Raw genomic sequence first — 22,724 nt, 5'->3', positions numbered from 1 at the left:
GAGAAGCACAAGCCAAATGTATCAGTATCACAATGGAATAAAGGGAATTACAGAGGCACGAGGGAGGAGCTTGCCAAGGTGGTTTAGAGGGGGATACTGGCAGGGATGATGACAGAGCAGAGATGGCTGAAGTTTCTAGGAATAGCTCACGGCGCAGGATAGACATGTCCCTCAGAAGACAAAGCTCTCAAATGGCAGGGATAGACAACCGTGGCTGACAAGGAAAGTTAAGGACTGCATAAAAGGCCAAGGGAAGGGCATATAAGGTAGCAAAGTGAGTGGGAAGTTGGATGATTGGGAAGCTTTTAAAATCCAACAAAAGGCAACTAAAACAAGAGGAATTCTGCAGATGCTGGAAACTCAAGCAACACACATCAAAGTTGCTGGTGAACGCAGCAGGCCAGGCAGCATCTACTAACTCTTCCTTCAGTTAGTCCTGACGAAGGGTCTCGGCCTGAAAAATCAACTGTACCTCTTCCTAGAGATGCTGCCCGACCTGCTGCGAAAAGGCAACTAAAAAAGCTTTAAGAAGGGAAAAGATTAAATATGAGGATAAATTAGCCGATAATATAAAGCAGGATACCAAAAGTTTTTTCAGTTATATAAAGAATAAAAGGGAGGTGAGAGTTGATAGTGGAAAGTGATGCAGGTGAGATAGTAATGAGGGACAAAGAAATGGCAGATGAACTCAATAACGACTTTGCTTCAGTCTTTACTGTGGAAGACACTAGCTGTATGCCAGAGGTTTGTGAGTGTCGGGGAACAGGAGTGAGAGCCATTGCTAATACAAAGAAAAAAGTGCTAGGCAAACTGAAAGGTCTTAAGGTGGATAGGTCAACTGGGCCAGACGGACTACATCTCAGAGTGCTGACAGAGGTTGCTGAAGGGAATAACAGATGCATTTGTCATGATCTTTCAAGAATCACTTGACTCTAGCATTGTCCCAGAAGACTGGAAGATTGCAAATGTCACTCCACTCTTTAAAAAGGGGAGATGACAAAAGAGAGGAGATTATAGCCCAGTTAGCCTAACCTCAGTGGTTGGAGAAGTGATGGAGCCTATAATTAAGCATGAGGTTTCGAGGCACTTGGAGACAAATGATAAAATAAGTCAAAGTCAGCATGGTTTCTGTAAAAGAAAGTTTTTCCAAACAAATCTGTTTGAGTTCTTCAAAGAAGTAACAAGCAAGGTAGACAAAGGAGAGGCAGTGGATGTCATTTACTTTCAGAAGGCATTTGATAAGGTGCCTCACATGAGGCTGCTTAACAAGATAAAATCCTATGGTGTTACAAGAAAGATACTGGCATGGATAGAGGAATGGCTGACAGGCAGGAGGCAGTGAGTGAGAATAAAGGGGGCCTTTTCTGGTTGGCTGCTAGTGACTAGTGGTCTTCCTCAGGGGTCAGTATTGGGACCGCTACTTTTCACATTGTTTGTCAATGATTTAGATAATGGAATTAGTGGCTTTTTGGCAAAGTTTGCAGATGATACAAAGATAGGTGGAGGGGTAGGTAGCGCTGAGGAAGCAATGCGATTGCAGCAAGACTTAGATGAATTGGAAGGATGGGCAAAAAAGTGGCAGATGGGATATAGTATTGGGAATGGATTTTGGGAAAAGAAACGCTAGTGCAGACTGCTATCTAAATGAGGAGAAGGTTCAAACATCAGAGGTACAAAGGGACTTAGGAGTCCTCATGCAAGACTCCCAGAAGGTTAACTTACAGGTTGAGTCTGCAGTAAAGAAAGCAATTGCAATGTTGGCATTTATTTCAAGGGGAATATAATGTAAAAACAAGGAGATAATGCTGAGTCTTTATAAGATACTAGTCAGGCCACACGGAGTATTGTCAACAGTTTTGGGCCCCTTATCTCAGAAATGATGTATTGTCATTGGAGAGAGTCCAGAGAAGATTCTCAAGAATGATTCCAGGAATGTAGGGGTTAACATATGAGGAGCATCTGACAACTTTAGGCCTGTACTCATGGAATTTAGAAGAATACTGGGGAGGGGATCTCATTGAAACCTATCGAATGTTGAAAGGACTAGATAAGCTGGATGTGGAGAGGATGTTTCCTCTGGTGGGAGTATCTAGCACCAGAGGACACAGCCTCAAAATTGAGGGACGACCTTTTAGAACAAAAGTAAGGAAGAAATTTTTTTTAGCCAGAATGTGGTTAATCTGTGGAACGCTCTGCCACAGACTGTGGTGGAGGTCAAGTCCGCGGGTATATATAAAGTGGAATTTGATAGATTCCTGATTGGTCAGGGCCTCAAGAGATATAGTGAAAGGGCAGGTGTATGGGGTTGAATGGGATCTGGGATCAACCATGATGAAATGACTGAGCAGACTAGATGGGCTGAATGGCTTAATTCTGCTTCTATGTCTTATGGTCTAACCTTAATCCTATTTGCCCTAAAGTTTTCATGGCCCCTCCTTGCTTTCCTAATTCCCTTCTTTAGATCTTTTGTGGCTTCTTTATACTCCTCATGTGCTCTAACTTCCCAAGCTTTACATACCTTTCCCTTTTCCTCTTGACTAAATTCATCACCTCTCTGAACATCCAGGGTTCACTTATCTTTCCGTCCCCGTCTTTCCTTCTAATAGGAACATACATACTTTTCCTGTACTCTGTGCAATTGATCTTTAAACACCCTCCACATGTCTGACGTGGACTTGCCAGGAAAACGGTGTTCCCGATGAACTCTTAGTTCCTGGCTAATGCCCTTGGAGTTTGCCCTATTCCATTTTAAGACTCTCCCATAGGGACCATACCTATCCTTATCACTAACTATCCTAAAAGTTCAAGGGTTGTGGTCACTTCCCTAAATGCTCACCAACTGAGAGGTCAGTTATCTAACCAACACGGGGTCCAATACAGCCCCTCCTCTCATCTACATATTGATTTAAGAAACCCTCTTGAATACAGTTAATGAATTCTACTCCATCTAAGCCCCTTGCACTAAGAGGTTCCCAGTTTATATCAGGGAAGTTGAAACCCCCCCCCCCATGACATCAACCCTCATCAAGAGAAAATCTGCAGTTGCTGGAAATGTGAGCAACATGCACAAAATGCTGGAGGAACTCAGCAGGCCAGGCAGCATCTATGGAAAAAGTAAAGTTGACATTTCGGGCTGAGACTCTTTGGCAGGACTGGAGGGAAAAATGACGAGGAGTAGATTTGAAAGGTGGGGAGGGGAGAGAGAAACACAAGGTGATAGGTGAAACCGGGAAGGGGAGGGATGAAGTAAAGAGCTGGGAAGTTGATTGGTGAAAGAGATACAGGGCTGGAGAAGGGGGGGTCTGATAGGTGAGCATAGAAGGCCACGGAAGGAAGAAAAGGGGGGAGGAACACCAGAGGGAGGGGATGGGCAGGCAAGGAGATATGGTGATAGAGGGAAACGGAGATGGGGAATGGTGAAGGAGGGGTTGGGGGCCATTACCGGAATTTCGAGAAATTGATGTTTATTCCATCAGGTTGGAGGCTACCCAGACAGAATATAGAGTGGTGTTTCTCCAATCTGAGTGTGGCCTCATTGCGACAGTAGAGGAGGCCATGGATAGACATGTCGGAATGAGAGTGGGAAATGGGTGGCCTCTGGGAGATCTCGCTTCTTCTGGCGTAGATGCTTAGCGAAGCGGTCTCCCAATCTACGTCGGGTCTCACCGATATACAGGAGGCCACACTGGGAGCACTAGACACAGTGTATAACCCCAAAAGACTCACACGTGAAGTGTCGCTTCACCTGGAAGGTTATTATCAATCCTATTATTTTTTCATATTTTGTTAATCTGTTTACATACAGGTATCTGTTCCTCACTATCCTGGTGGCTATTGAGGGCTCAATAACTACAATTCCAGCCTTGTGATTATACCCTTCCTATTCTTGAGTTTCCCCCAAATGGACTCAGTTACTGACCGCTCCATCATGTCTCTCCTGAGTGCAACTGTGATGTTGTCCCTGATTAGTTGTGGAACTTCCCCCCTCCACACCTCTTTTTGCTGTGCAACGGGAGGGGGTTTGGAGGTTGATGTTCTCTGCGATTTGTTAGTTTTTTTGTGTGGGCTCGGGGCGGTTTGGATTGATGTTCTTGTGTTTTGTGCGGGGGAGAAGGGTTGGGGGGTGTTGATGCTCATGTTGCCTCGTGGACCAGTGCACTCTTTTAGTCTGGCCTCTATCCTTTGACCTGTTTGGCATGGGTGACCTGCCCAAGATTCAAAGATCCAAAGTATATTTATTATCAAAGTATGTATGCACTATTCAAACCTGAGATTCGTCTTCTGTACAGACAGCCATAAAACAAAGAAAACCACGAAACCTGTTCAAAGAACATCAAATCCACCCCCCCACACACAAAAAAAAACAAATCATGCCAATGGCAACAAAATAATGAGCAAAAAGCACAAAACATAAAATATGAAATTGAAATAGTCCAGGTATATTCAGTCAGAGCCAAAGAATAAATCACCGACTCCAGCCAGCATAGCCTCCAAATCACAATAAGGTTATGGTCTACTTGAAGGAAAGAGTTGCTTTTGACAAGGTTAAATGTCTAACTAATATTCCTTACTGAGCCTTTTGCCATAAACAAGAGAACAGGGAGATTCCCCTTGGCCATGATTTAATCGAGAGAGAGAGAGTGGGGTTGACGTTGGCCTAATTAAACACAGCGTTCACCTGGCCTGACAAATGTAACCGAGGAACATCACACGCACGTGATGTCATGCGTTCCAAGATACAGCATAGTAACAGGCTCCTCTGGCCCAACAAACACACTCTGCCCAATCAGCCGGTGTCCTCATACTCTACTGAGATAGGGACATGCCTGTCCTGCATGGGAAGTCCACTCCGGTGGGCTGGGTGGATGAGATCTATAATGAAGTCCAATGGCCGGGAAGGCAGTTCTGCCAACGCTCCATGGAGACCAAAGGGCATGACAAGGCACAGAAGACATGTGCACTGCAATCAAGGAAGATCCCAGTTTGTGACGCTTGTTCGTACCACTGGACCCGGACTTCTGAGGTCGAGAGAGTGGAACTGCCCAGTGCGATGGCTTTTCCACTTTAAAAACTCTCCCGATAGATTTCCTGTCATCGTCGGACACGATGGACAGCTACCACCATCATTAAAGTAAAATAAATTGTGTTTAAAGTACTTTGTTAGCTGGAAGTATCTCCTCTTTGGTGGTGGGGGAGCACATAATGGGTATTGGCGGCTAGACCTCGCCGTAGAGATTAGAGAGGTAAATAGGTTAATCTTTGAAAAATGAGTGGGTAAAATATAATCTCCCTATACAGATGTCACTCGTAGATACCATGGCAACATAGTGGTTAGAACGATGCTATTACTGCTCGAGGTGTTGGAGTTCGGTGTTCATCCCACTGTCCTCTGTAAGGAGTCTGTATGTCCTCCCCATGGAATGTGTGGGTTTCCTCCAGGTGCTCTGGTTTCCTCCTGCAATCCAAAGACAGATTGGTTTGTATGTTTATTGGTCATTGTAAATTGTCCCGTGATTAAATAAGGGTTGCTGAATGGTGCAGATCAAAGGGCAAGGAGAGCTTATTCCACATTGTAACTCTAAACAAATAAAATGTCTATATCAGATAGGAATTAAATTTCCTTTGGAGTTCCGAGCTACTGAACAGCAAACCCAATACCATCACGAGGGGAGACCTGATAGAGATGTATAAAGTTATGTGAGACATAGGTAGAGTAGACCTCTTTGTTCTGGAGTTGAAATGTCAAGTAGTGGAGGGCAGCTCCCTTATGGTGAGAGGGGTAACTTCAAAAGAGGTGTGCAGGGCAAGCTTTTACACTGGGAGTGATGAGTGCTGAGAATGGGTGGTGGTGGAGGCGTTCAAGAGGCCAAGAATGTGCAGAGAATGGAAAGATAGGGATGTTGTATAGGCATAAGGGATCGGTTTAGTTGGGCAATTAATTACTAATTTATTTGGTTTGGCACAATATTGTGGGCCCAGGGGCCTGTTCCTGAGCTCTACTGGCATATGAAGCAAAGTATTTCTATCTAGATTAGCACAATTGCACTTCAGAATTAATACTCATTGTATTCACTGCAATGGGGGTATCAAATGGTTTCCATATATTGTCCAAGTTCAAGTTTATTTCATTCAATTTTACCCATGTATACCACCAAATAAAACAATGTTCCTCCAGACCAGGGTGCACAACACAGTACATATAACACACACACACACACACACACACACACACACACACACACACACACACACACAACACATAAGGTAATATTGCCACAAACAAATTAACAAATAATAAGGTACATATACAAGTTAAAAAGCAAACAGTGTAACGTCACTGGTTCCTCATACGTGATGAGACCTGGGTGGTGGCAGAGAGTTCAGTAGTCTCACAGTCTGGGGGAAGAAGCTGTTTCCCATCTTAACAGTTCTTGTTCTAATGCTATTTAGCTCCTGCTTGATGGTGGGGGCTGGGGGGGGGGGTTCAAAGAGATTGTTGGATGATGGGAGGGATCACTGACAATGCTAAGGGCACTGTGTATGCAGTGCTTCAGATAAATAGCTCTAATGAGGGGAAAAGAGACACCAATGATCCTCTTAGCAGTCTTCGCAATCCTTTGTAGGGACTTGCTGTCAGATGCCTTGCAATCCTCATCCCAGACATTGATGCAGCTGGTCAGCACACTCTTAATGGTGCTCCTGTAAAAATTGGTTAAAATTGGGGTGGGTGGGGGTGGGGGGGGGAGTCTCACTCATCTCAGTCTCCTCAGGAAGTGGAAATGCTGTTGTGCTTTATTGACAAACTTTTAAGATAGTCTTAAAAGGAGCACTATCAAATGATATGGGTGGCGGGTTGGAGATACGTCTCTACCAAAGGAGGCGCAAGGAGCTCCTTCCCTCCGCTAGCCTGCAGGTCGCCCTTGGGCAAGGTATTAGCACCTGCTTAGCACCCACCCCACCCCATCCTGATCAGGGTCACGTGAAGCCATGGGGGCAGGTGGTGGATGGTCGTACAAGCAGCCAGTGCAGATCACAAGTCCTGGTTATGTGACCACTGACTCCAGGCAGACAATCTCTGAAGAGTATTGATAAAGGCTGGGATCACCCGTCTTGTAAAGACACTGCCCAGAAGAAGGCAATGGCAAACCGCTTGTGTGGAAATATTTACCAAGAACAACCATGCTCAAGGAAAGACCATGATCGCCCACATCATAAACACAGCACATAATAATGAAAATGATGATCAAATGATAATAACCGTAACAGGAGTCCACGGTAAATTATAAAAAGCAAGAAGATGGAAGCACACGTGAATTCAAAGTTTGATCGGTGGACATGAATCTCAGGTCAAAATGTCAGCAAACCCTCTGTTTATCTAGTCAGGTCACTGTCTTTCTGTGGTAACCTTGGTTAAGCCATTGTGTGCCAACAACAACTTTCATTTACATGGCTCCTTTAACAACACTAAAAGAATACTAAGTGTCTTCAGAAGAACATTACCAAACCAAAATATCAGTGTTGCATCAAGGTGGAGAGAGTTGAGAAAATTTACTTAGAGATACACCAATTCAACACTAGCCTAATCACAGGACAATTTACAATGGCCAGTTAACCTATTAACTGGAATGGCTTTGGACTGTGGGAGCAAACTGGAACACCCGGAGGAAACCCGTGAAAGCACACACAAACTTGCTTACAGAGGACACTGGAATTGAACTCCAAGCTCTAATGCCCTGAGCTGTAATAGTGCTGTGCTAACTGCTATGGTACCACAGCACCACAAAAAATTTGGTGGTCAATATTGGGATTGCACACATGGGAAGCTGAAAACTGGGAATAAGGGAAATGGAGATCAAACAACAGAGGAGCTGAGAGAGAAAAATGATCCATTATCATGCAGATAATGGTTCAAGTGACTATGTGGCCTACTCCAGCTTCTGTTTTGTTCTTTACAGTCTTACGTCTTAAGCAGCATTGTAAGGAGATAGGACCATAAGGCATAGGAGCAGAATTAGGCCATTCAGCCCTCTTGACGCAGGTCCGCTATTCGATCACGGCTGATTTATTATCCCTCTCAACCCCAGTCTTTTGCGCCTCGAACTGAGGTCATCCCATCTCCCCAAGGAATGTGGGTTTGTAGGTTCATTGGCTGCTGCGATGTGACCAAAGTGTATAGAGCAGAACAAAGGAAATATCTGTGATAGAGTGAGACCAGGGTTGATATTTTATTCCAGATTTCCAGCATCTGCAGCTTTTTTAAATCATGTCAAGGCAAATCAAGCTTATTGTCAGCTCAGTTTCTCTGTTTGTGTAAAACTGGCCACATCTGCCGTGGGTTATACACCTGCAGATTAATTGTCTTTCCACAAACATTGGACACTTCCTACAACTTAGGACCTGCATTTCACAGCCTTTACATATCTGTTTGTTCTCTTTCTCCCCCTATCTGCCTTTGTTAAACTATCAACAAAATAACTTCATCAACAACTATTACCATGGCAACCCTGGGTGCTTCCAGGATCAGCAGTATTTACACAAGGGTGAAAGATCTAACAGTCATCTTCTGAACAGTGTCTACACTGAGAGCGTCCTTTAATTTTTGCTGGACTTTCCTACCTTGCTAGCACATTCGAGGCACTTTGTGGTTTCTGCCACAGGATTAAACGAGGGATCAGCCCTTTTAAATCATCCACGTCAACCCTGGCATGTCAATCCAAGTCCACTAGTCATTGATTGACATCAGTGTGAATGAAGGGTGAACTACTCCATAAAGTAGCAGAATAAGATTTCCAATTCCCTTCTGAAACTCCAATGATTTCCACTCTGGATCTATCCAACATCTAATAAAAGCCATGCACAGCTCGATAGTCCCATCACCCAGGACATGCCCTCTTCTCATTGCTACCGTCAAGGAGGAGGTACAGGAGCTTGAAGACCCACACTCAACATTTCAGGAACAGCTTCTTCCTCTCCACCATCTGATTTCTAAATGGACAATGAATCCACGTACACTACTTCACTAATTTTCTTTCTTTTTGCACTACTTAATTTAATTTTTAGATATACTTCTTATTGTAATTTATAGGTATTAAAATCATTATTATGTATTACAATGTACTGCTGCCACAAAACAACAAATTTCACCTGATTCCGAGGTTCCAACTCCATATAGTTTCTTTTCTCTAAGACTGAATCACAAAACCCCCAGATTTAGCCAATCCATTTCATTCGCCCTTTCTCCTTTACCAGCCTCTGCTACCAAGTTGGCATGAAGATATAAAACAAATCTGAACACCCTCTGCCAGCGTGGGCACTGCGTACACGCTGGCAGAAGAACATTAGAAACTGCTGATCCCACACCTTCCAAAGGACCCGTGCGCTGCCTGTATACATATGTTCCTCCAAAACAGTCCACTTAATCCTGAAGTGCGTTTTAATCATAAGTTAAAAATAGCAGTGTTGTGGTGACACCATTTCTCACTGGAATATGAGGCGCAGTGAAGTTGTCCTTTAGAGCTTAGCCTGTCAAGATTCATGGAAAAATTGTGATTAAATATCATTCAATGTTTTGCTGCTTGAACATGAATTTCTTTTCTGGTTGGTTGGTATGAAATATTCTGAAAAAGAAATGTTTGCCTTGGCACGAAGCCTTTCACATTAATCCAGCACACTTAATTTTAATTTAGGGGTACAGTATGGTAACAGGCCCTTCTGACCCAATAAGCCTACACTGCCCAGCGTGACCAATTAACCTATGAACGCTGGACGTCTTTGGAATGTGGGAGGAAACCGGAGCACCAGGAGGAAACCCTTGCGGTCACAGGGAGAATGGACAAATTACTTACCGACAGTGGTGGGAATTGAACCTTGGTCGTTGGCACTGGAAAGCGATGCGCTAACCACTACACTATCGTGCCACCCAAACCTTACCACTAATGTCTGAAGATCCATTCCCGGCCAGTGTCAGTGGACGTCTCAGTGATGGTTACGCTTACCTCCAAAATTAGCTGCATTTAGATCAGAATAACTATCAGGTTCCTTAAGGTGTCAAGGCTGGAGATAGTGGCGATGAGCTCCCAATGGCGTGTATCACAAGTAACCTCTGACCTTCAAGTCTAGCTCAGGTCTTCACCTGCAGCTTTGCTGCTAAGCCCGGCCCGACCATTTCTACTGAAGAGGCAAAAGCGGGTTACTGGCGCTTTAAAACCAGTTGCTTCAGGCAGATGGGGCTCATCAGCCGCAGTTGGCCGCTAATCTATGAGAAGGAAAACTCTGATCTCAAACCTCCGCTGCCTTCTGGCTATACCCACTCATGGGAAAGGCTTTTGAGAGTAAACCATGAGGAAAAATCCACATCTAGAGTCCCTAAGACAGTCCTACCTTGAGTTCAACACTGACGGGCAACTCCTGCAATGGCACCAGAGCCAAACAGTATTTGTCTCTGCCGTTCCTTTGGATTCACCATCCGTATGGACAGGGGGAGCCTGCTGCGTGGGCATCAGCTTGCTCTCCATATCGTACTGCCCACGCTTGCGCATCACATAGACAGCTGGGACACAATATCCATGGTCGACCCTAACCGAAGGAGGGGCTCCATAAGACAAATCAGGTTTATCAGCACCAACATCTGTCTTGAAATTTGCTGTTTTGAGGCAGTGAATAAAATACATTGAGGGGGGTGTATCTGGGACACGAGGTAGCACCGTTGAGCCCTCTGGAGATGCTGTGGGCTTATCAACAAAACGTCAAAGAAGGAGGGTGCCCACCTGATGACCTCGATGATGTACCTACCCTCCCCCCTCATCACCATTCCAAACCCACTGCCAACATCGAGAGTGCCGACTTACCATAGGGATTGAAACATCAAGTCCTAGTAGCTCTACTGTATAAAAATGCAAAGAAATTGTGCCAAAAGTGAGGTGGTGTTCACGGGTTCATTGTCCATTCAGAAATCTGATGGCAGAGGGGAAGAAGCTGTTCCTGAAATGTTGAGCGTGTGTCTTCACGCTCCTGTAGCTCCTCCCGGATGACAATAATGAGAAGAGGGCACGTCTGGTTGTGGGGGTCCTTAATGCTGGATGCGGCCGTTCTGAGACACTGCTTTTTGACGATGTCTGCGAAGGTGGGGATGCTAGTGCCCATGATGGAGCTGGAGTCAGATTCAGATTCAGATTTATTTATCACGTGTGCGCTGAAACAGACAGTGAAATGTGTCGTTTGCGTTTACAACCAACACACCCAAGGTTATGCTGGGGGCAGCCCACAAGTGCCGCCTTGAATTCCGGCACAACATAGTGCACCCGGTTGAATCAGTAGAACATACCAACGATAAAGCAACAACTGCAAAACAAGCCCCATTGCATCCAATCTCCACACATTTATTTCCACTGTAGCAAACATCCTGTCCACATTCACTCAATATTCAATAGGTTTCAATGAGATCTTCATCATTTTCTAAACTCCAGCGAGGTGATGGTGGGGGTCTTTGGTGATGGATGCTGCTTTCTGAGGCAATGCTCCATGTAAATGTACTAATGGTCGGGTGGGGGGGCAGTTGGGAAGTAATGGCTTCACAATTTCCATTCGCTTTTCAACATGCTGCACCCTGCTCATCCCTGGATAAAAATGCTGACAATGAATCTTAGGCACAAGAGATTCTGCAGATGCTGGAAATCTCAAGCAACGAACACTTGGTTCTGTCGATTGCAAAAGGCAGGATGTCCCAGCGGAGCAGAAACGGGAGAAAAGCACAGGATTGCTTTGAATCGGACTTGACTGTATTCAGGGATTCATTTTCCAATCCAGATGAGTATGCCACAGTTGTTACCACTTCCATTAAAACCTGTGTGGATGAGTTCGTGCCTACGAAAACTTGCTGTAAATTCCCAAACCAAAAGCCGTGGATGAACCAGGATGAACATCTGCTGAGGGCTAGATATGTGGCATTTAAATCTGGTGACCCAGGTTTGCACTAGGAAACCAGGTATGACTTGTGGAGAGCTAGTTCAAGAGTGAAGAGACAATTCCAATTGAGGATGGAGGTGGCATTGGAAGCACGTCAATTCTGGCAGGGTTTGCTGGACATTACTTCCTACTAGGCGAAAACTAATAGCCTGAATGGCAGCAATGCTTCGCTACCAGACGAGCTCAACTCCTTTTATGCCCACTTTGAAAGGGAGAATATAACTACAGCTGTGAAGATACCTGCTGCACCCGGTGACCCTGTGATCTCTGTCTTGGAGGCCGATGTTAGGCTGTCTTTAAGGAGGATGAACCCCCTCAAGGGGCAGGCCCCGATGGAGTACCTGTATTCAAGAACATTTTCAACCTCTCACTGCTATGGTCAGAGGTTCCCACGTGCATCAAAAGGGCAATTATACCAGTGCTGAAGAAGAGTAGTGTGAGCTACCTTAATGACTATCGTCCAGTAGCAGTCACAGCTACTGTGATGAAATGCTTTTTGAGAGGTCGGTCAAACTAAAATCAACTGCTGCCTCAGCAAGGACCTGGACCTCTGCAATTTGCCTGTCGCCACAATAGGTCTACAGCAAACTCAACTTCAATGGCTCTTCACCAGGATAATACAAATCTTATGTCAGGATGCTGTTCGTTGACTATAACTCAGCATTTAACACCATCATTCCCACAATCTTGATCAATAAGCTACAGAACCTGGACCTCTGTGCATCCCTCTGCAGTTGGATCCTTGGCTTCCTAACCAGAAGACCACAATCTGAGTGGATTGGTGATAATATTACCAGCGGTGCAGAAACGGGAGGACGAGGGAACACAAACCAATCCTCATAGAGGGATCAAAAGTGGAGAGAGTGAGCAATTTGAAGTTCCTGGGTGTCAAGATCTCTGAGGATCCGACATGATCCCAACAGATCGATACAGCTATAACGAAGGCAAGACAGTGGCTATATTTCATTAGGAGTTTGAGGAGATTTGTTTTGCCACCTGAAACACTCACAAACTTCTACAGATGTACTGTGGAGTGCATTCTGACCGGCTGCATCACCCTCTGGTATGGGGGTGGGTGGGTGGTTACTTCATAGGCTCGAAAGAAGCTGTAGAAAGTTGTAAAATTAGTCAGCTCCATCTTGGGTACTCGTCTCTGTAGTACCCAAGACATCTTTAAGGACAGATGCATCAGAAAGGCATGAAGGACCCCAGTCACCCAGGACATGCCCTCTTCTCATTATTACCAATGGTACAATAGTCCAAGGAGGTACAGACCACACACTCTCATACTGAGAGGTCGGTCCATGGCCTCCTCTGCTGCCACAATGAGGCCAAACTCAGGTTGAAGAAGTTACAATTCATTTTCTGTCTGGGAAGCCTCCAACCTGATGGCAGGAACATTGCTTTCTCTAACTTTCAGGCTGGAAGGGCCTCTTACCACACTGTATATTTAAATAAACATAAAATTAAATCATCGGACCCTTCTGGTCGTACTCCTCCTTCACAGGAGCATGATGCTGGATGTCAGAAATAAAAGCAAAAGATGCCGGAAATGAGAAAGAAATAAAGTTACTGGTTCAGGTTAACGACCTAGCACATTGAAATGTTGACCCTGAACCTCTCTCCACGGATGCTGCCCGACCTGCTGGGTAATCCCAGCTTTTCCTTTTGTGATTTTTCCCATTCTTTTTGTCTTTTAATTTGTCAACAAAAACAAAATGTTAGGAACACATCTAAATGGCGTTGTTTGCAGCATCTTTGTCTAGTGTCTGTAATCAGATGATTACTTGGTGTGTGGCGTTGTGTTGACTTGTACCAACAGATATTTTTCAGTTGGAAAGGTATCAGCTTCAGACTTTGTGTGTTTTATTGATGACAATCGGGGAGACTCCAGCTGTCGTACAAGGAACAGAGTTCTGCTTGCCTGGGTGAAAAAGTACATTCATTACAATTAAACCAAACAGAATATGTTAACGTGGCAATAACTGCTCCCACACCAGCTCATTGTTAGCAGAACAAATAACCAATCTTCCATTAATAAACTGAAGAGTTGATTAACAGGCAGGAGATTTACAAACCAAGAGACAGAACGTCACTTGAAAGTTACAGTGTGGTTGTTTCCATTAAAAATATCCTAATCGAGGAATGATTTTTGCTTACACTTTTTCACAAACTTTAAAGCCTTCTCAATGATAGTCCAAGCCACAGAAACACACAGACACATGTAAGAACACGCAGAGATATGCAGAATCTCACAGAAACACACAGACACATGCACAGACAAATACTGACAAACACAAACACAGGCAAACATGTGCACACACAGAAATACACAGACAAATGCAGGAACACACAGACAAATGCAGGAACGCACAGACGCGCAGAAACACACAGATACAGACAGACAGACACAGAAACACATAGAAACATACAGACACACAGAAACACACAGAATCGCACAGAATCACTCAGACACACAGAATCACAGAGATGCAAACACAAAAAACAGAAACAAACCCAGAAGCTCTCAGAAACACATAAAAACACACAGACACATGTAGACACATAGACAACACACAGGCAAACACAAAAAAAAATCACAGAAACATCATGAAACTCTCAGAAGCACACAGAAACACATAAACACAGAAATACACAGGTACATAGACAGACAGACAGACAGACACACACACACACACACACACACACACACACACACACATGCACACATCATCAGTGCCAAAGTTGAGTGCTGGAAGATGATTAAAGAACCTTATTAAAGATACGATGTAGAATTCTTCACATGAAAGAGAGTACCATTATGAAGGCTTATCCTTTAAATGACACAAGGTTTGAGAACACGCTGAAACCTGATTAGAGTGGCAGTTCTGAGTGATACTGCAAACCTGTTAATAACATGAAAATTAGAACAGCCTCGTGCAAAGACCGGAGATTAATTTAGCTCAAGTCCATCTCACACAAATTGCGAAGTTGTGAATATGTTTCCAGATAATGAGACTTTCTACTTGTCAGCTCACTTGTCATTTTCTGTAATTAATGTTAAGGAAGACTCCTGCCTGATGGTTCTTATTACTCATGTACCAAGAAAATTTCTTCAGAGGAATAATTTACATTTATTATCATCAGTCTGTTTGTGTGGTTTATTTCACCGTAGAGTAATTTATTGCAGGAGGGTTTCTGTTGTGCTGATTAGTTACTCGTCTGCCCACAATGTAATTTTTCTGATAGCAATGGTTGAAAATTGACAGCCCCACATTTCTCCTTTTCTATCTTCCCTGTGTGTTTTCCTGCAACTCAACAGATACCTCTTTGTTTGAGATGGCGTCTTAGTAAAAAAAAAGGTCTCCAACTGTGGCTCGACCATAATTCAAGTAATATTCATCACAGACATATATTTAAATCATACCTGCGTTTTCTTTGTGTTGGAAAATTTATTAGCCCAGTACTTAAATGTTTTATTCATTAGTCTCTGTGTAAATAATGCATGGCTGTTACTGCAGTGGTTTAACCCCTTCCTTCCCATAGGTCTGCCTCTCTGGAATGTTATTTAATTACAGGGGAAACTATTAGCATTGTCAATGATCCCTCCCATCCATCCTACAATCTGTTTGACCTCCTACCATCAGGCAGGAGGTACCGTAACGTTAGGACAAGAACGGTTAGGATGGGAAACAGTCCAGATCTAACAACCCAGGTCTCATCACATATGAACCTCCAGTAGCGCTATACTGTTCACTTTTTGACTTGTTTCATTAAAGTACGCCTTACAATTTATTCATTTATTTGTGGTACTGTTAGCTTATACATTGCAAGAGTTACATGTATTGCGTTGTGCACCTCGGTTGGGAGCAATGTTGTTTCATTCGGTGATATACATGTGTTCGGCTGAATGATAGTAAACTTGACCTTGAACTTGAATCTTTGAACTTCATGGACTTAGATTTGCTTTGCAGAACCGAATAAGCAAGCGGTGTCATCAAAACTTCAACTTCCCGAGTCAGACAGCAACCTACATTTGCCCCAATCAATAACTTAATTTAATTTTAAAATCAATCTATTTTGATTTTTGTGACTACAAGATGATAAGAAGCACGGATCGAGTGGACAGCCAGAGACTCTTCCCCAGGGTGGAAATGGCTCACACAAGTGGGCATAACTCTCAGGTGTTTGGAGGAAAGTCGAGGGGGGATGTCAGGGGCAGGTTCTTTACATGGAGAATGGTGGAACATGCTGCCAGGGATGGTGATGGAAGAGGGTCATGTGGGATGGAAGGGTTAAATTAATCTTGGAGTAGGTTAAAGGTTGACACAACATAGCAGACTGAAGGGCCTATACTGTACTGTACAGTTCTATGCTCTAAGACTCTCATAACATGCCCTCGAACCCAGTCAGCATCCTGGTAAGTTTCCTCTGCACCCTCTCTAAAGATTCCACCTCCTTCCTATGACGAGGGGAATGGAACTGAACAATGCTGAAGGAGTCCTGAACAGCCGGAGGATGGGAGGTGACTTGGTAGAGGTGTAAAAGATGATAGGAGGCAGAGATCGAGTGGGAAGCCAGAGTCTTTGTTTCAGGGTGGAAGTTACTAATATGAGGTGGCATAATTTTAAAGTATCGGGATCAATGTATAGGGGGATGACAGAGGCCATTTTTTTACAGCGGGTGATTGGTGTGTGGATTGCTCTGGCGGGGTGCTGGTAGAGGCAGATACTTTTAGGGACATTTAAGAGACTTAGATAGGTACATGGATGAAAGAAAAATGGAGGGCTATGGGGGAGGGAAGGGTTAAATGGATCTTGGCATAGGTTAAAGGGTTGTTTCAACACATGGCCCAAAGGACCTGTACTGTGTGTAATGTTCTATGTTCTGTCCTCTAGTTTACTGTCAATACCAGGGGTCCCCAACCATTTTTATGCCATGGATCCCGGATATCAACCTCCAGATCTGGCATCTGATTCATCCTGACCATAAGACCATAAGACATCAGAGCAGAAGTAGGCCATTCAGCCCATTGAAACTACTCTGCTAATCTATCATGGCTAATTTACTATCCCTTTCAATTCCATATTCCAACCTTCTCCCCGTAACCTTTGACACCCTTGGTGTTCAAGAACCTATCAACCTCAGCTTTAAACATACCCAATGGTTTAGCCTCCACAGCCTCTTGTTTCAATGGGTTTCATAGAATATCTAAAGCAGTTCCTCCTCATCTCTGTTCTAAAGGGACATCCTTCTATTCTGAGGCTCTGTCCTCAAGTCCTAGGCTCACCCACAATTGGAAATATCCTCTCCATGTTCACTTTAGCTAGACCTTCCAATATCCGAGAGGTTTCTGATTTGAAAATGTGCCCTCAGCCTCCTGGGGCCTGAGTTCTGGAATTACATTACCCGACCTCTGCCTCTTTACCTCTTTCTCCTGAGTTAGTATTTTATTCAAGAGAGATCAGAACAGACTTGTTGTTGAATGGCAGAGCAAGTAGCATAACGGCTAGTGTAACGCTTTACTGCGCCAACGACCCGTGTTGAATTCCCATCACTGTCTGTAAGAAGTTTGTATGTTCCTTCCTGTGTGCGCATAGGTTTTCTCCAGGTGCTCCAGTTTCCTCCCAGTCCAAAGACACAGCAATTAGAAGGTTAATTGTAAATTGTAAATTGTCTAGGGTTACATAGGTGTCATCCTGGGCAATGTGGCCTGTTGGGCTCGAAGGGGCTGTTCCACACAGTATCTCTAAATAACTGGTGTACTCATAAATCTAGTGTGCAGGAATTGCTGGAAAGGCCAATTGTTAACTGTCAAATTGCCAAATTTATTGTCAAGTCAGGATTAATGACATGCACACAAGTCGGGTGAGGTGCAGGTACAATGAAAATTTGGCTTGCAACAGCATCACAGACACATAGGTTCAGATAACACACAGTATATACATGGTGCATAAATTATACAATACAGTGAAAAAGGAAACTGTGCAGAAGCAAGACCTTAGTGCACAAAAACCAAAGTCACAATTAGAGACAAGTCCATGGCAGTGATAGAGATGGTCTGTAGTGTTCCATTCCTGAGGTAGGGTTAGTGTTGTCCAGGTCGGCTCATGAACATGATAGTTGTAGGAAATGGTGAGGGTGAAATGCCAAGGGAGGGGTCTGGGACAAGTGGCAGAGAAGGAGTTCCAGGGGTGGGGAGGTGGCAAGGTTGCAGACACACCCAGCCCTGAGACACCAGGCAGGCTCATTTGATTCCAAACAATCGGTTTATTAATCGTTACAGAATGCCTCTCTGGTGCTTCCCTCTCCCCTCCCATTTCCCAACCATGATTCCCTTCTCCCTGACCCCTTCCCACTCCCAGTCCACAATAGAGACCCATATCAGAATCAGCTTTATCATCACTCACATATGTCATGAAATTTGTTTTTTTTTGCAGCAGTACAGTACAATAGATAAAATTACTATAGTACTGTGCAAAAGTCTTAGGCACCCTCGCTATATACAGTATATGTGCCTAAGACTTTTGCATACTACTGTACTTGTACAACCCTCAAGGACAGCTTAGAGAGACGGTACATCAAGAAGGCAGCTTCCAACATTAAAGACCATCACCATCCAGGACATGCCCTTTTCGTTTTACCACCATCAGGGAGGAGGTACAGGAGCCTGAAGACCTACTCTCAAAGTTTTCAGGATTTTGAATATGCCCTGAGGTGCTGGAGCCGGCGAGATCAATGGCAGTGGCCGCAATCTGAAGTTCATGCCCGCTAGCATCAGGGCCAGCAGGCTCTGGGGTCTGCAGATGTAAGATCTTGCGATCTTTGCCTAACATGACAAAGTCAAAAAAACGGCGATTGCAGGCATGGATCCGACGGAGGATGAAATAACGGGTAGGACCATTACAGACGGCGAAGAAAGTGTCCCGAAGGTGTGGAAGGGTCTGGGATAGGGACACCAAATACCTCCTCATGGCGGAGAGAGTCGCCTTCAGAGCTTGACGGGAGAAGCTACGAGAGGCAGAGTCAATAAAATGTGAGTACCTGGGATCCTCAGAAGGTCCCAATTGAGAGGCTCGAAAACGAATCCTAAAGCCAACTGGAGTAAGTTGGCGATGGAGGCACATTCCAAGAAAGGATATATGGCTGTGATAGCGAGTCTGAGTCAAAATGTGGTCGAAAAGGTGAAGAGCCAAATCCTCAAAGTTTTCAGAACAGCTTCTTCACCTCCACCGTCAGAATCCTGAACAGTCCATGAACCAATGAACACTTCCTCACTATTCGTCTTTTACACAACTTTTTTTTACCTTTTTGGAATATATAGCAATTTTTATATATTGCATTTTACTCCTGCCACAAAACAACAAATTTCATGATATATGCCAGTGATAATAAACCTGATTCTGATTCTAATTTGGCTTTGAGATGATCTGTATGGATGGTATGCGAAACCGAGTGTTTCACTCTCTCTCAGCATATGTGATAATAACAAACCAATTACCAATTACCAATTGAAACAACATTTCAAAGAGGAAATTTATTAGGTCATTATCTTATTGTTGTTTCTGAGTGCTTGCAGCTCACACATTTCCTCTGTTACACCAGCGAAGACATATTCTTGGTTTAAGGGGAAGACACAAGTTTGAGGAAAAGGCAGGGATGTAGAGTTGAAGCATAGATCAGCTCAATTACATTACGTAAAGATGGAGTAGACTCAAGGAGCCCGAGGGTCTAACACTACTCGTATTTCATATGATTCTCGTAGCATAATCAGGAGGGGTATAGACAGAATATACAAAATTATGTATATCATCATCATTTTGTGCCATGTCATATGACATGATCAATCACGATCTAACCATGACCATTCTTGGCAACTTGTCTTCTACAGAAGCTGTTTGCCATATATTCCGTCTGGGTATCCTCCAACCTGATGGCATGAACATTGACTTCTCTAACTTCCGCTAATGCCCCATCTCCCCCATGTACCCCATCCGTTATTTATTTATATACACACATTTTTTTTCTCTCTCTCTCTCTCCCTCTCTCTCTCTCTCTCTCTCTCTCTCTCTCCTTTTTCTCCCTCTGTCCCTCTAACTACACTCCTTGCCCATCCTCTGGGTTTCCCCCCCCTCCCCCTTTTCCTTCTCCCTTGGCCTCCTGTCCCATGATCCTCTCATATCCCTTTTGCCAATCACCTGTCCAGCTCTTGGCTCCATCCCTCCCCCTCCTGTCTTCTCCTATCATTTCCAATCTCCCCCTCCCCCTCCCACTTTCAAATCTCTTACTAGCTCTTCCTTCAGTTAGTCCTGACGAAGGGTCTCGGCCCGAAACGTCAACTGTACCTCTTCCTAGAGATGCTGCCTGACCTGCTGCGTTCACCAGCAACTTTGATGTGTGTTGCTTGAATTTCCAGCATCTGCAGAATTCCTCGTGTTTATGCCATTGTCTTCTTCTGGGCAGTGTCTTTACAAGACAGGTGACCCCAGCCACTATCAATACTCTGCAGAGATTATCTGCCTGGCGTCAATAGTTACATAACCAGGATTTGTGATATGCTGCTTATACGATCACCCACCACCTGCTCTCGTGGCTTCACGTGACCCTGATCAGGGGGCTAAGCAGGTGCTACACCCTTCCCAAGGGTGACCTGCAGGCTAGTGGAGGGAAGGAGCACCTTACACCTCCTTTGGTAGAGATGTATCTCCACCCCGCCACCCAATATAAGGCATAGACAGGATGTAGAAAGTTATGAGGAGTATAGATAGTATAGTACATAAAATTATGAAAGTATAGACAAGGTAAATACGAGTAAAATTTTTTCACTGAGGTTGAGTGAGACTAGAACTAGAGATCAGAAGTTCAGGGTAAACAGTGAAATGTTTAAGGGGAACCTGAAGGGGAGCTTCTTCCCTCAGGGGATGGTGAGAATGTGGAATGAGCTGCCAGTAGAAGTGGTGGATGTAGGTTCGGTTTCAATATTTAAGAAGTTTGGGTTAGTAGATGGATGGGAGAGGTGTGGAGGTCCAGGTGTGGGTCAATGAGATTAGGCAGAAGACCAGTTTAGCATGGGATAGATGGGCTGAAGGGTCTATTTCTGTACTGTAGTGCTCTATGACGCTATGACTGTAGTACCTGGATTTGTCCATGTATTTGGTTTTAAGTCAGATTACTGCTGATGAAGGGTCTCAGCTCGAAACATTAACCATTTGTTCCTCTCCATAAGTGCTACTTGACCTGTTGAGTTCCTCCAGCAATTTGTGTGTGTGTTGCTTATGTTGGGTGTGGAAAAGGATTACACACCCTCAAGGGCATGTTGGGTTTCGATTTGCCTTATCATGTTGGCTTTGGGTGGGATTTCAAGGCTGCACCCAAGCATAGCTCCATGTCACCGGAGGGATATCTTAAGGAAGGTGTGAGAGGAGCTATATAAATGCACGTCCATTTTTTCATGGTCACATATCCTGATATCTCCCTGCGGCTCTATATAAAATGAATTTTTTTATTTTGTAAGGTAAAATTTTGTGAAGTTTACAATATATAGGTCTCCAGAGCAGCTATATATATTTATTTATTGAGATACAGCACAGAACAGGCTGTTCCAGCCCTTCGAGCTATGCTGCCCAGCAAAGCTCAATTTAACCCTAGCCTAACCGGTTCATCTTTGGACTGTGGGAAGAAACTGGAGCACCTGAAGGAAGCTCACACGTCCCACAGGGAGGACGAACAGACTCCTTACAGATGACGTCAGAATTGAACTCCCAACTCTGACGCTCAGAACTGTAATACTGTAGTGCTCCAATATTTAATTGAACTGACTTTATTTTTTACATCCTTCCCATGCATGAGTAAAAATCTTTACGTTACCTCTCCGTCTAAATATGTAATGTGCAATCATAGTAATTTATAATAATTTATAATAAATAGAACAGTCAATATAACATAGAATACCCTCAAATCAATATTGAGAGACCAGGATCGAGTTGAGATATTCTAGGAATATTTGCATTGCATTGAGGTGTTAATTGGAAATTAACCAATTTCCCCCAGGATCAATAAAGTATGACTATGACTATGACTAAAGCATCCAATATTCAGAAAATCGAAAATAAACTGCCGGTGTTGGAAATCTGTAATTAGAACAGTCACTGCTGGAAATACTTGGAACGGTAGCTTAGCAGTGAGAATAACACCGTTATAGCACCAGTGATCTGGGTTCAATTCCCACCACTGTCTGTAAGGACTTTATGTATTCTCCCCATGACCACATGGATTTCCTCCAAATGCTCCAGTTTCCTCCCACAATCCAAAGACGTACGGGCTAGTAAGTTAGTTGGTCGTATGGGTGTAATTGGGTGGCGCAGGCCCTTTGGGCCTGTTACCGTGCCGTATCTTAAATAAAATAAAATATAATTAAGTAAGTCAGGCAGCATCCAGGGAAAGAAAAAGAGAAGAAAGAGTCTGCGAGCTGATACATTAATTCCTGCTCTCTCCCCTGATCCATTGAGTCCTTCTACCGTTTTCTGTTTAATCAGAGAATATGAACTGGTGCAGCTTTTCCTGTGTTGAGCAAAGCTTGGATGTGCTGTTCATCGTCAAGAAGCTAGGACAGGCCACTCACATTTTACCTGTCAGTGTGTTTTGAAACTTCGATGGTACAGAACAAAGAGCAATTCAGAGAGCTTGAGTAATGGTTATGGTGTGTATCATTTTATTGTATTTGATGGATGGTGTGGGCCGCAGAGCCCTGAACACACCTT

The sequence above is a fragment of the Mobula hypostoma genome, chromosome 21 (genome assembly GCF_963921235.1).
Source record: "Mobula hypostoma chromosome 21, sMobHyp1.1, whole genome shotgun sequence".
Taxonomy (NCBI): Eukaryota; Metazoa; Chordata; class Chondrichthyes; order Myliobatiformes; family Myliobatidae; genus Mobula; species Mobula hypostoma.
This window is presented reverse-complemented; position numbering follows the sequence as displayed.